Genomic DNA, 15,256 nt, shown 5'->3' on the forward strand with positions numbered 1-15,256 from the left:
CCCAGCCCCGTTTTGCTTGAGGTTATGCAGAAATACCCAAAAGGCCTGAGCTCAGCCCAAAGTGGCTGCCCCTGTCCCACCACAATATGCTACCAGGACTCCTGAAGTTACTCAGGGCTGATATGGGTGCCATCAGGACCTTCCAGTGTCATTGCCAGGGGAAAGGGAAACAGATAAGACCATAAAAAACAAGAGAATGCAAGGTACAATAACTTCTGGGACACACCATCCCCAGACCACCACAGTGGTGTTGATAAGGTCAAACTACCCATAACAGTTCTCAGGGAGGTGCTGGGTGGGTTTTCACAGAATAAAAGAATCAACTAGGTTGGAAAGGACATTGAAGACCATCCAGTCCAACAATGAACCCAGCACTGACCGTTCCCAACTCCCCCAGATCCCTCAGTGCTGGCTCAGCCCGACTCTTCAACCCCTCCAGGGATCCCGGGGACTCCCCCCTGCCCTGGGCAGCCCATTCCAACGCCCAACAGCCCCTTCTGCACAGAAATCCTTCCTCAGAGCCAGCCTGACCCTGCCCTGGGCAGCTTGAGGCCATTCCCTCGGGGCCTGGCGCTGGGGCCTTGGCTCCAGAGACTCATCCCCCCTCTCTGCCCCCTCCTGGCAGGGAGTTGCAGAGGGCCAGGAGGTCTCCCCTCAGCCTCCTCTGCTCCAGACTGAACCCCCCCAGTTCCCCCAGCCGCTCCCCAGCAGACCTGTGCTCCAGACCCTGCCCCAGCTCCGTTGCCCTTCTCTGGCCACGCTCGAGTCATTCAATGGCCTTTTTGGGGTGAGGGGCCCAGAACTGAACCCCCTCAGCCAGGGGCGGCCTCCCCAGTGCCGAGCCCAGGGCTCAGATCCCTTCCCTGTCCCTGCTGGCCACGCCAGTGCTGACACAAGCCAGGATGCCGTTGCCCTCCTTGGCCCCCTGGGCACACTCTGGCTCATTCTCACCCCCCCCAGCCCCTCTCTGACCGGCAGCTCTCCAGCCACTCCTCCCCAGGCCTGTAGCCCTGCAGGGGGTTGTTGTGGCCCAAGGGCAGCCCCCGGCATTTGCCCTCAGTGAAACTCGCCCAGTTGGGCTCAGGCCATCGCTAAGGACAGCATTTAGGACAAAACCACTGATTTTGTAGCATTCTCCTCTCCACTAGACTCTTGTTGCCTTTGCCCATGGTCTTTTTTCTGTCTGGGCTTTGCAGATGGCAAGGCATGAGTTGGTTTGAGCAGCAACTGCCTGCTTCTCTGTGACCAAAGAAAACAGCAAACTCAATATAGATAAGCAATCCCTCTACCCTTACAAACACTTTGGATTTGGACCATGTTTATTGCAGAGAAAATGCTGCTTGTTGTCAGAGGCAAAACTGGTCAAGATCAAAAAGGGATGGGCAATATCTACAGTTAAACGCAGTATCCCTGGGAATCTGCAAAGATATTTTGGGAGAAAGAATGAGCTGTGCATTTCAGGGGCCTAAGCCAGTCTCAGACTACAAAATACATGAGGGAGACATGAAGTAGAGAGGGAAACATCTTTTATCTGCCCCATCTTTGCACTTTCTTTTAAAGCAACTAATAATGATGGGAACAGACTGTTTGGGCTGGTAGTTGTTCCGAGCTGGTTTAGATTTGTTAACTCTGTCTTCCCACCTCTCACATTGTGAAGGTAGGCTGCTGGTCCCATTGGGTTAATAAATCTGCCCCTAAAATCTGCTGGAAGCATAATTGTAATGTAGAGAAACTGAGCCCAGTTTGTCGGAAGAGTTCCTTCCTGCTGGTGACAGCCCTGGTCATCAGGGGTGTAAATGAGGATAGCAAGGAAAAAATAAAAAAAAAAAAAAAAAAAAAAAGAAAGAAATGTCCAGGATTCCCAAGGGAACTGTTTGAAGAGGATAACTGCAAAGCAGGACAGCTTGTAAGTAATCAGTTTACTTCCCCTCCAGCAACAGATATCACTGTGTTTACATCTATAACACCTTGCGTTGTGTCTAGCTAAAGACCTGCTTGAAAATTTCCATTTTCCAGCCAGCCACATCCTTCAGCTGAAGGGTGACGTGGAATAACTCAGTTGGACACAGGGCCTGAAAGGGGTTTTGTCATGCCTTTCTCTCATATGACTGCTGGTTTGTAGTTTCTACCTTACTTTTTATGTTGCTGGTTTTAAAATTTATTTTAATGAATTTTCATTCCTGTTGCCAGCTGGCAGGGGCTGCTCAGGACTGTTAATGCTCACATCATCACCTGTCAAACCCTCTCCTAAGTGCAGGAGAGAAAACTCCTCTTCCTCCTCACATGGGCTGCATTGACTAAGTGAAGGAATTTGTGTTCAAGGAGTGCCTTTGCTCAAAGACCTCCATTCTTAGACAACATGCCGAGAGACTTCTTCTAAACAAGGAATTAAACCCATTTTATAGAGTTGGAAAGTGAGGCAAGGCAGCAATCCCACCTTCCCAAGTGGCAGCATGGAAAATCCTAACTCCAAGCCTCTCCGCTAACCAGCCTGCTTCTCACACCAGGACCAGGGGGCAACAGAGCCCAAAAGTGGGGTTCTCCTCCTGAGGGGAGCGAGCACCAGCACATACATGGTCATGGCCAGTGGTGGTGGTTAGAGCTTAGATGAGTGACTGCACTGTTGGTGAGGAAGCCAAGCCATCACCAGGGTCCCAAAGCTCTTGCGTCGTCAGAGAAGAGGTTGGATCCACCTTCTGAAAGCGTTTATGATGCTGGGTCTGGCAGCAAGAAGGAGTGATGGAGCCCCAAGCCTAGATGGTCACAGCTCCTCTCTGCTTCCCCAGAGCTTTGCACTTCCCCTTCTTTCCTCTTCCCCCCACTAGCTTAAGAAGGGAAGGGTTGGGGAGGAGATGATGGTGAAGTCCTCCTGCTGCCTTCCCACTCCACACCAGCCACTGAGATTCACCGTGGCTCCAGCTCCTTTTACCCCCTTCCCCACACCTCCTCCACATGTGTCCATTGCCCTGACAAACACACTCTTGTGGGGATCACAGGAGCTTTATACATCACTTTTGGCCAGAGTATTCAGGGAGGGACCCCCAGCCCTTCCTTTCCAGCTCACAGGCAGCAACTCCTGCCCCAGTCCCCAGCCTGTGTCCCCCACAATCCAACAGAGATGCTGGGCTCTGAGTGCATCCTCCTTTGGCTGTGGAGACGTGAGAGGGGAGGGTGAGAGATGGAGAGACACATCGACTTAGTCAGCCAAGAGGTGAGCTTCAGAGAGTCCTTCGCTTTGCAAGGACTGAGGGAGAGGAAAGGGTCAAATCATTATGTGTGAGAGTGTTTTTCCTGCAACTCTAGAGTCTTGCAACTCTAATTTTGCAAAATCTAACACACACACACCCCCTGCCAGCCAGACCCACAGGGATAAATGAGACACCCCGAATCCAGGACACTTCAGTGAGAAATGTAAATGTTCCTTTTCCTAATCTAGCCCAGAGGTCTGTGAATTGGCATCCCCTTCCCACTGCTGTCCCAGTATTAGGGCTTGCTTTCCAGACTTTTCATGTTTGCAGTTCCTGGGTGTCCATAGAGAGCTTGGCAAGGCATCGCAGAGTTATCTTTTGAAGGCTTCTATGGCAAAGACAAAAGCTGGTGGAGATCCAGGAGCCAGAGGCTGAGAACCAGTAGTCAGAGAATAAAAGCAAAGTTCACTTTTGTGTGTGGGAGGGGGGTGGTGAAGGAGATCATTCTAATGAGTAGGAAGCTGTTAAAACATTGAAGATGTTTGTCCTAGAGGGAGCTGTGTTACATCTGCCTGCATTAGAGTGGGGCACAGAGTGATGCGATCGCCAGTGAAGTCAAAACCGGAGCATCCCAAACGGTCACATAAAGGGAATCTCTCTAACAGGTTCTCAGCTCTTTCTTAGCCTTGTTTGGAAACTGTCGTCACAAGAGGGAAAGCGCTGAACGCCTTCTAAAAATAGTAATGGTAATAATAATTACAGCATTTTTTTTTTTTCCCACAATAGCTGTTGGAAACTGCAAGTCACTTTTTGAAAACCTTGGTTAGCACAAAAGGTTTCTCTGGCGGTGTAAAAGCAGATTCAGTTGCTTTGCGAAATGTGTTTCCCAAGCAGAGCTATAGATGGCAGTACGTAGTATTTACGGAGTTGTTTCCTCAAGTAAATCTCCTTATTTTAGCAGAAAGCAAGAGAATTTCATTTCCTTGTAGTTACAACGCGCTCAGAATGAGAACTCTTAAATCAGTGGAGAAAGTGGAAGTACGAAGCAAGAAAAGCCTCCTTGCCTGAGTACTGGCAAACGGAGCTTGAAATGTAAAATACCTCTGTGTTGTGTAGGATTGTCTATCCCCTTTCCCAGGGATGATACCTAGAGACTTGAACAAGAAAACAATTTTCCACACTGGAAAAAAAAAAAAAAAAAAAAAGTTTAATATATCTCAACTAGCTGTTACAAAAACCTAAAATAAACTGAAAATCCCAAGATCCCTTTCAAAAACCAGCAGTTAAACATGACATGTGAATTTAATTCTAGCCAGTCAAAATAATTTATTTTATTTCAACTTATATTTCCACTCTGTATCTGATTTAATATTTCTAGGTTAACTTTCAAAATTCAAAATCATTTTAAAGGGATCATGCTTTGCTTTGGTTTTTTGTTTGTTTGTTTGTTTTTCACAAAAAAAAACAACACTCTTTTTCTTCTTTTTTTATAGTAAAACACTCCTTTTCCACAAACTGAAGTCTCATTTCAATGAACTGACACTTCTAGCCCTAAAACAGAGTGAAGAACCATACTGATGAAATACGGGACTTGTTGCAAGTTTCTTTGTCTTCCTACTGAGTATTTGGGGTATCGAAAGTACACCGTGAAGGGACTTTATTAATTGAAGCTTAGTGTTAAGAAACTCCTAAGCTTCCTGATTACACAAGTACTAGTTTTGCATCAGATCTGCTCATCTGACAGAGTTGAGGCAAATTCACTTATTCTACACCCTTGCAGCAGAATCAATGACCCACACACCTGAAGTGAAATAAAAAACCATTGAAACAGAGAAAAAAAAAAAAAAATCTCCCGCAGAAACGCTCCCTCCTTCCACATTTAAAATTCCCCATAGCAATGAGACCACTAAAAGGCAGCGTCTCCACACGTCGTTTATAAATAATCCCATCTAGCAAACGATCAAAACTCCAGGTCATCTGCTCGCCCCCATGTTCCCAGCGCCTAGGGACTACGTCTCCGTTTGTTTATATACAAGGATCCAAGTCAGCATTTCACTGATGTCAGATAAAGGTAAACAAAATCAACTTCCAAAAGTTCACACAATGGTGTGTTTCCAGTCTCGTTTTGCAGATTCAAGCAACTCAAATCATTTCCCAGGTCTAATTCTTGCGAGGCCAAGTACTTCCAGGCTACCACAGAAACTAAAGGAGTTGGAGAGTGCTCAACACTTTTTAGGATCTGTTCCTTTGCTGCTCACATGAATGAAAATCTGTGGTTTTCCCATGGCTGTATTTGATCCAAGCATGTTTTCTCTGTGCGGAAATCAAAGGCTGATCCTGTAACTGTACAGCTCGTCTGACTTAAGTATATCACAGAACCGTCTAGGTTGGAAAAGAAATTGAAGATCACCCAGTCCAACCATTAACCCAACACTGACAGTTCCCAACTCCCCCAGATCCCTCAGCGCTGGCTCAGCCCGACTCTTCAACCCCTCCAGGGATCCCGGGGACTCCCCCCTGCCCTGGGCAGCCCATTCCAACGCCCAACAGCCCCTTCTGCACAGAAATCCTTCCTCAGAGCCAGCCTGACCCTGCCCTGGGCAGCTTGAGGCCATTCCCTCGGGGCCTGGCGCTGGGGCCTTGGCTCCAGAGACTCATCCCCCCTCTCTGCCCCCTCCTGGCAGGGAGTTGCAGAGGGCCAGGAGGTCTCCCCTCAGCCTCCTCTGCTCCAGACTGAACCCCCCCAGTTCCCCCAGCCGCTCCCCAGCAGACCTGTGCTCCAGACCCTGCCCCAGCTCCGTTGCCCTTCTCTGGCCACGCTCGAGTCATTCAATGGCCTTTTTGGGGTGAGGGGCCCCGAACTGAACCCCCTCAGCGAGGGGCGGCCTCCCCAGTGCCGAGCCCAGGGCTCAGATCCCTTCCCTGTCCCTGCTGGCCACGCCAGTGCTGACACAAGCCAGGATGCCGTTGCCCTCCTTGGCCCCCTGGGCACACTCTGGCTCATTCTCAACCCCCCCAGTCCCTCTCTGACCGGCAGCTCTCCAGCCACTCCTCCCCAGGCCTGTAGCACCACTGGTATATCCTATATGCTGTAATACAAGGTTGATCCCATAATGTACAGCTTATTGAATTTACCTCGGAAGTCTTTCATCAGAAGTTGGGATTAATCTTAAATAAGGGAATAAAAAAAAGACCCAACCAAACATCTTAAGACTAACTAAAGCATTCACCCAAGCTCAGCCCCATTGTGTTTGGCTTCTCTTCCCCCCTAGATGTAATTACGATGTATGCTGGGACATGTGTGTTTATAATAATGGAGAAGCCATTTATCAGAGGGCTTATCACTGTCTCCTGCCGTAAATCATTGAGATCAATTGGAAAAGCCTGGCTGTTGAGTCATTCAATACCAGTGCACAATTCACTCCCTGATGCTACGTGCGCTCATAAATACCCTGCAGAGGCTTCCAGAAAACTTCAAAACTTCTGCAGGTATAATGCTATTTCTAAATGCAATGACCTGTGGTCTATTTTCCATTTCGATGGCCATGTGCTATTTTAGAATTTGCCCACACCTCTCACTGTTTGTTTTTTGTTGTTTTGGTTTTTTTTTTAGGGTTTTTATTTCAGAGACCAGCTGTTTGCATTTGGCATCACCCTGTTTTACTGGCAGTGCCACGGCAGCACACAGCAAATAAATGCTTTGCCCCGGGTTATGTGGGAAGCCTGTGGCAGAGGAGGCAACTGAACCCAGACTTTTCCAGGCTCACTTTGACCATAAACAGTTGTGAGGATTATTGCGATGACTGTATTTTTTACCCTTCTCGTTCCCAGAAACATGCCATGATGCTGCATGAGTCCTTCTCCGCTTTCTTTGTATTACCATCCTAAAGTTTTAAGGTTATTCCCTTTGCACGGACTTCAGCAACCATTTTGTTGTTGGTGCTCTTCTAGGGGAGAATGGCTTTTCTCCCTTCTTACAGCTGTTTCCTTTAAGCTGAAAATAAGTCACTTTAGACAGAAAGAACATGTTTTTCTCCCTCTGAGTGTTGAACATAACATCGTGATTTGTGCATAAAACCTGTTTTGATTACGAGAAACTATCTTCTGTCCTGTTAAACTTAAACCTCTGTGAAATCCACGTGTACTTGGGGACAGAGCACAGGAACAAACTTAAGTGTTTAAATAAACTTAAGGGACACAGTCAAGTCGTATTAAAATCAAAATATACAGCCAATGCAACTGTTGTATGGGATTTTATTATTTTATTTTATTTTATTTTATTTTATTTTATTTTATTTTATTTTATTTTATTTTATATATTTTATTTTGTTTTCTATATTTTATTTTATTTTTTAATTCTCCTTATTTTGAACGACCCTCAAGTTTTGTAGCCCACTGTACTTCAAGAAATGAATAAAACTGATGCAGTTTGAGTGAAGCCTAACTCATTATTTTCATTATGTACCTTATGGAAAGCAAGACCATTTGAACTCAAGGACATTCACCCTCTTCCCAGCATTTCCCACCCCACACAAGGGAGACCACAGACTCTAGAAACCATCTCCCCCTCTGGTTATAGAGGTGTTTTACATTTAGATGCAGCTCTTGGAGGCTGCTGGAAAATTTGGAAGGCAATCCAAGAGACACATAAGAACCACTGATGTGCCATTTGTGCAGGGAAAAGCTGCTTATCTGCTGTGGAAAACATGGGCCTAAGGAGATTAAGACAGAGAGAACAATCATGGTCCAGAAGCATGGGGATGGAGCAGATGACCCTGGGGCCATTTCCAGTGCCAGCTCTATCCCCAGTCCTGCTTCACCTTGACCAGACTTGGCAACATGACCTAAAAGCCCACATGTTGATTACATTTGTTCTTTCCCTCTTCATAAACGACATTTGTTTTCTACATTTCCTTCGAAGAAGGCTGTGCTGTTCAGAGGCTCGATTAATATATAATAAACCACATTTGTTTTCTTTCTAATAAGAGTGCTTTTACATCGAAACCCATATTTACGGTCAGACATTGCTGATTTCCTTCCTCGTCTTCCCATTCCTCAGTGCACAAAAGCCTTGCTGGACTATGGAGATGGCCTGAAGATGGGCACCAGATCAACTGGTGTCAATCTGGGACCAACTGAACAAGCTGAAGCCCATGTTGAAGTACCCATGGGTGTTGGAGCCATGAGAAAGCAGAGTAGACTTCACTATTAATTTGGGTTTTTTTGGAGCAGGGGGTGAGAAATATTCCCAATATCAAGGGACACACAAATCTTTCACATACTTTTGGCAGGAACAGGCTTGGTTTTCTGCATGACTGTTGTGTGGGCACATGGACACACTCGTGTCTGGATGTTCTGTCCCAAGCACCACCCCAGTTTTCCTTCAACTCCTCCAGATTTTATCACTGATTCCAAAGCAACCCTGCCAGAGAAAGCCCAGGAGCTTGCAAAAGGACTGGTGAAACGGGAATAAAGTTAAAACTCACAAAATCAGCAACTTCACAGGAGCGTAGGAATGACTTGAAATAATTGGAAGAGACTGAGAACATCCTACTCAATACAGCTGCATATTCCTCCCCTGAATCTGTTTTCTTTTTGCTTAGTGAGCTGATTTACTTCAAGCCGCCTGGAAAACTCTCGGAAGTCACCATGTGTTTCCTGGTGTCACTAAAATATTTGGTCCAATGACACAATTGTCACATTTTTACATGCAGGATGGAGTGTGGAAGACAGTCAATGGTGTCAGACCGCACACTGTAAATGTTTTGGGGTAGAGACCTTCTTTCTGCTCTGTCTTCCTTGAAGCTCTGCTGAAGGAGGGCATAGGCATGACAGGAATTAATATAATATCTCATGATTCTGATAACACATAAACTTGTCTCCTGGATTTACCGCCTCCTCCAGGAGGGCTCAGAGCATGCGCAGTGTTGGTCACATCCTATTGATTGCTGATGGAGATGTTGATGAAGACAGAAGAGCAGGGGTCTGTGTCTTCAGAGCAGATTTTTTTTTTTTTCTTCCATTCTTTTTCACCATAAACCTGATAGTGCTTCACAGCTAGGAAAAAAAAAAAAAAAAAATCAAACCCCAAAACATAATCAGCAAACAAGTGGCCTTGCAGTGGCAAAAGTTTCACATGTGGACATGAGCATGACCTCACGTTTGGGCAAATATGTTCATAGTGGCATATAAGCCCCACACAGCTGGGAAACGATGATGATGGTTTTAGTCTTAGACTTGTGCATCTTCCCTGTTTTCCAGCATAGATGTCTCTCCCTTGACACAGATTTAGACAAATCCATGAAGAGCAAATTCACTAAGGCTTATTAAAAGGGTATCCGCATGTGATTTTCAGCGCTGAAAGTGTGAAGACTTCTGGCTACAGCTAGCTGAGATCTCTCACAGCCCTTCTTACGCAGGAGAAATGGCTGGCTCTAGCATTTACTTGCAAAGGACTGTCTTTTAAAAAGAAAAGGCTGATCATTAAACCAGGTGGCAACAGAAAACAACCTGAGCTCATCAGAAATTTTAAGCAAGCACAGCACTATGCCACAAAACTGTTTTGGTTCCGGTTGGGGTTTTTTTAGCAATTTCCACAGGAATTTTGAAACAATATATTTTATACCGGTCTCCAGTGCTTCCCTTCATGTAATAGTGCATATCTGCAAAGAGGAATATTTTTTACCTGTTGAGTCATACATTTTTGAGCTAAATATAACTGTGAAGCACACGCAGGGTATTTGGTACTCAGTGGAAATGTCTCCAGCCCAGAAAAACACAGGGAAAACACCAAACTAGCTAGTGACAAGCTGGTTTAAACACATGCTAGTAGGGCTACAGCTGGTTCCCTCTCCCAGACCGAGAGCACCAGCAGCACTTGGGACAGAGATGGTTGGAAGACCCTCTGTAAGAGCATGACCCTGTACCAAAAGGTTTATGGACAAGGTGGCAGCTGCATGATTAGCTGGTGTAAAAAAGGACTAAGACACTAGTAACAGTCTGTCTTTGGGTCCTAACCATCTCTATTGGCTTGTTCAAATAAAAAACCCACAGAAATAGAACTGGAAAAAAAAAAAAAACAAAAAACAAAAAAACATCAGACTAAGACACTTACATCTCCTGCGCACAGGGAAGGAGGAAAAAGGGATTGTTACTTCTCTTAAACTCCTTTGTTATTCTCACTGAGGGAAAGCACGCATAGATGCTGCGATAGAGCCTGTATTTCTAGTTAAGTAGAGATGCTGTTGTTTGTCAGGCATGGTAGCACAGACAAATGAAGTTGCAGAAGGTGCTGCTGTACCCCTGCAGGCACCGTTCCAAAGAAACACGTTCGGCCTACGAAACTACCCTGCTTCTAATCAAAACTCAGCTCCAGCACTAACAGGATTTGATGTATTTGCAGCACAGATTTCAACAAGTTAGTTCTGAATATTCCCCTTCCCATAAATCAGAAGAGAAATGTATTGTCCGGAAGACACGTCTGTATGCATGTGAAGGATGTCTGCCTTATATCCTGCTCTATCCCCAGTTCTAGCAGAAAACAAAGTCCAGACCTCCTGCTCATCTCTCCGATGAGCACAACTGAGCAGAGGGGAACAGGTTCCTCTGGTTGAACTTCAGAAGTTCAGCTCAATCAAAATGGCTGTCAGTCATGGACATGATGCAGTAGAAGCCCAAAAAATTATTCACTATACCTCTTCAAGGCTTACAGACTCATAAGTTAATCACAGCATCTAGGTTGGAAAGGACCTTGAAGATCATCCAGTCGTCCAACCATTGACCCAGCACTGACCGTTCCCAACTCCCCCAGATCCCTCAGCGCTGGCTCAGCCCGACTCTTCAACCCCTCCAGGGATCCCGGGGACTCCCCCCTGCCCTGGGCAGCCCATTCCAATGCCCAACAGCCCCTTCTGCACAGAAATCCTTCCTCAGAGCCAGCCTGACCCTGCCCTGGGCAGCTTGAGGCCATTCCCTCGGGGCCTGGCGCTGGGGCCTTGGCTCCAGAGACTCATCCCCCCTCTCTGCCCCCTCCTGGCAGGGAGTTGCAGAGGGCCAGGAGGTCTCCCCTCAGCCTCCTCTGCTCCAGACTGAACCCCCCCAGTTCCCCCAGCCGCTCCCCAGCAGACCTGTGCTCCAGACCCTGCCCCAGCTCCGTTGCCCTTCTCTGGCCACGCTCGAGTCATTCAATGGCCTTTTTGGGGTGAGGGGCCCAAAACTGAGCCCCCTCAGCGAGGGGCAGCCTCCCCAGTGCCAAGCACAGGGGTAAAATAATGTCTGTTTGTCTGACAGTGGATGGAAGCCTTCCAACACTAGGGTCATCCCTGTCTAGTGTATGGTAGCCATGACCTGGTTGTTGCAACACAGTGGTCGCTGAGATAGATTGGAAATCATCTGCAGTAGATCAAGTCAGGTACATAAGACTGTGTTCCCCCAGCTAAGACAAGCTCAGCAGAAGCTCCTCCTTGCTTGGCTGGCAGAGCAGCTTCCCTCTGGCTTCCCTGGAAGAGCAGCATCTCATGGTCTCTGCTCCTGACCTGGGGACAATCACAACATCAGAGACCAGCCTTCAGCAAAGGGCACTGCATGGTCAATCACTGTCAGGTCTGAGAGGGGCAGAAATATATTAAGGTGGGAGCATTAAGTGAAACCTGATGTTCACCCAAGGTGGAGATTTTAGAAGAAGAGTCTGACTGAGCAAAGCACAGAGTTGGGGCTTCATTCATTCACACAGAGTGAGGAAAACACAATGAGCACCACTAATCCCCAACTGCTTAAATCTGTCCTATTATTATTATTGGTCTATTGTTATTTCTATTGTGTATGTTATTTATTCTCAATTATATTAAAATGTTATCTGGAGATCTAGAGCAATTTCTGGACCGCCCTAGGCACAGACAGTAACATGCTATTTGCTAAACTGAGATGTGGGAATAACTGTTTTTTCATTTTGCTGCCAATTCCGCAAGGTAAGCAAATAAATATATAAGTTGGAGGCAGATCTGAAATGAAGCTAAAAAAAAAAAAAAAAAAAAAATTCAGCTAACTGAAAAATGGAAAACAAACAAACAGACTAAAAAGCCCAGCATATCTGAGTTTAAATGAACGTTGTCTTCCACCCACAATGAATTTCTTCATGTTGTTTTCAAGCTTTATAATGTGTTTCCTCAGCACAGTAGAAAAAAATCTAAATGGAACATCGGTTCAAATTTAAAAAAAAAAAAAAAAAAAAAAAGGAAGTGTCTTTTTTTAGGAGAAAATCAAAATGAAATATTTTGAGTTTGTTTGTTTGTTTTTCTGCAGATGAAAAAAAAATGAACCTCCTTGTCAAAAATTCAAATGGAGTTTCTGTCAGTTTGGAACCTACCTTTTCCAAGAAAATTCTTTCGGCTGAAAATTTTTGACTGGCTTTTAGAACGTCTCAGAATAAGCAACTTTATACCCGGGGAGCTGGGAGTGCAGACCTGTACTTCAGAATAGCAGCCCCTTAATCCAAGTCATGATTCTAAGTTTTAAGTCACTAGCAGAGCAAGGTGGCGTCTAATAAAGAAACCAGTTGCTCTGAAATTGCCTAAAATCAGAGAAAAGCAACTTCTAGAGGGTTGCAAAATGCTCCCAGTGGTAAATTCAGTGTTATCTTCTACACTTTAATGAATATTGTATGTTTCTGTAATTGTCAGGCACATTGTAACTTTAGGGGTATGCATTACTCCAATGTGAATCCATGAATCCCGCAGTGTTCATTAATAATGTAGATTAATAATTAAGTATTCAAGAATCTCTAATAGAGGAGTCATTGTCTGAAGTAGGAAATTAATCTTGTCAGAACTCTACTTTTAAACTTTCTGTGGAAGGATATTGATAGGCCTTTCTCACAAACATCTGTTCGGCGAGGGGCGCTGGGGAAAAGGAGACTTGCATGTCAACCGCCAAGCGCTAACACACGACAGTGAGAGAAAGCTTTGATTTTTCTTATGCATAGAGAAGTCCAGAGCCAACGTTTTGAACAAACTACCAACCATGGAATTCTTTTACCAAAATTTAAGTATCTGAAAAATCCAGGTATCTCATGAAAATTCCTCACCGGGGGACCTTCTCTGGTCAATGGGAAGAAACTGGCCTCTCCAGGAGAGTGACGGTGCCACCTACCCTGGTGGTATAGACTCAGTCACCATCAGGAAGGGCTCATCTCTGTCACTCTCAAAACTCCGAGACCAAGCCCCTGCCTGTAGCCACTATCATGTCAGGCAGGTGATATGGATCCTGTCTCCCCTTTATATAGTTTATTTTTCTGCACAGTTCTGCTCTGGGTTCATTTCTTCCTTAAAGTGTCAAGAAGAGACACCTGAAAAGGCAGCATGTCCTGCAGTGGATCTGTTCCTACCCGGGTTTATTCACTTTGTTGATCAAAACAAACGTATGCTCCTGTTATAAGTGCAAAACCCTCCCATTTTCTACCGAGTAAAGGATGGATGAGCAGTGTTTCCATATCTTTCTGAGTGCTGCCCGTGAATTTTGCAAAGTGAGCCAGCAGACATGGTCACAGGCACATCTGGGAACATCATCCATAGCACCGAAGGCACGGGAGGACCTGCTCACACCTGAAATGTTGACCTGTGAGAAGTAGTCTTGACTGAAGGCAAAGCTCATCTTCCCACTCAGCATGGACAGAGCCCTTCACTTGCAATGAACTTTCTAGTTCTTTGAGGAAGGGGAAAAAAAAAAAACAAAAATAAAAAAAGAAGCCTGAGTATAAAACTGTGGAGAGAGAATAGCTATAATGTGGACCAGTTGAGGGCTGCACCAGTGAAACTTGGGATAAGGGATGCCCAGGGGGACAACCTGTGACAGAAGACCAAGGACATGAGATAATCTGGTATCCTGAATGGTGGTCAGCCTTGGAAAACTGTCAGAGCTTGTCAAGGCTGTAAGAAAAGAAAAACAGCTCACATTAACGTCCCACAAAACGGTGCCTGTGATACGTCTGACTGACTTTGTGTTCCCGTGAGGGGTGTTACGTCCCTTCCTCCTTTGCTGCTTGTTGTGTGGTCTTATCAAATAGTCCACAAATGTGTATTCCCACTCTGATCTTCCTGCTAGCCCTTTCCAGCTTCAGCTGAGCCCAGGAAGGCAGGTAGATGGAGTTGGCCAACTCAAAGGTGATCAAGACTGAAAACAGTATCTCAGGATACTTTGTGTTTTGACTGTAGAAATCAGCTTTCCATCTCATATCAAGTTCTCATATCAAGTTTTAGGTGTTGTATAAATATTTAATTTTAAAGACTGAGCACAAACCCGAAGATCATCCAGTCTTCTGTCGAGATGCAAAAGAGGTCCTTCCAAATTGTGAGAGCAGCAGACTACAACCCTCATCTCCTTGCTGATGTATTTCCCATAAAACACTTTAAAGTCTTTCATGGTCTCAGGGATCTTCAGCAGTCCAAGAAAACGGACAAAAAAAATGATGGTGTTGCCTGCAGATCATGCTATCACTATTGCTACCCAAGGGCCAATTAAAAAAAAAACAACAACAGGACAAATCACCTTGAAGGTTTTACCATCTCCGCCCCAAATATTTACTGCTAAATTTCTCCAGACAATAAATATGCACAAAATTCCACTGGCATTAGCAAGTGACAGGCCCAGGGAAGAGGATCAAGCTCTCCCCATCACTAATTGAAACTAGACAGGTTACTGCTGCTATCACAGCATCTCTCTTATTGATTTTCTAATGGGAATGCTCATCTCCCGAGGAAGGCTCTTGTAGAGATAATAAGGCTGCTTAAAAAAATACAAAAATACAAAATAATAATTGCCTCTCTGAGCCCTCATTTTATTTCACATTCAAAATCCAATTGCAGATCTTTCCGATAGCTAATAATTTAACGGTCATTTATGTACAGTTTAGGGTCCATTGTTAGCAACTTTGGAGGGAATAAGCCAATTAGATTAACTGGATCTTGTATTCATGTAAAACAAATATATATCAAAGCAATTAAATGCGCAGTTTAATTGCTCCCAAACTATGAAGACGACAGTTGCCTGAAGGTCCCAGCTCTTTCCTTGCCTCC

The sequence above is a fragment of the Athene noctua genome, chromosome 2 (genome assembly GCF_965140245.1).
Source record: "Athene noctua chromosome 2, bAthNoc1.hap1.1, whole genome shotgun sequence".
NCBI classification, from domain to species: Eukaryota; Metazoa; Chordata; class Aves; order Strigiformes; family Strigidae; genus Athene; species Athene noctua.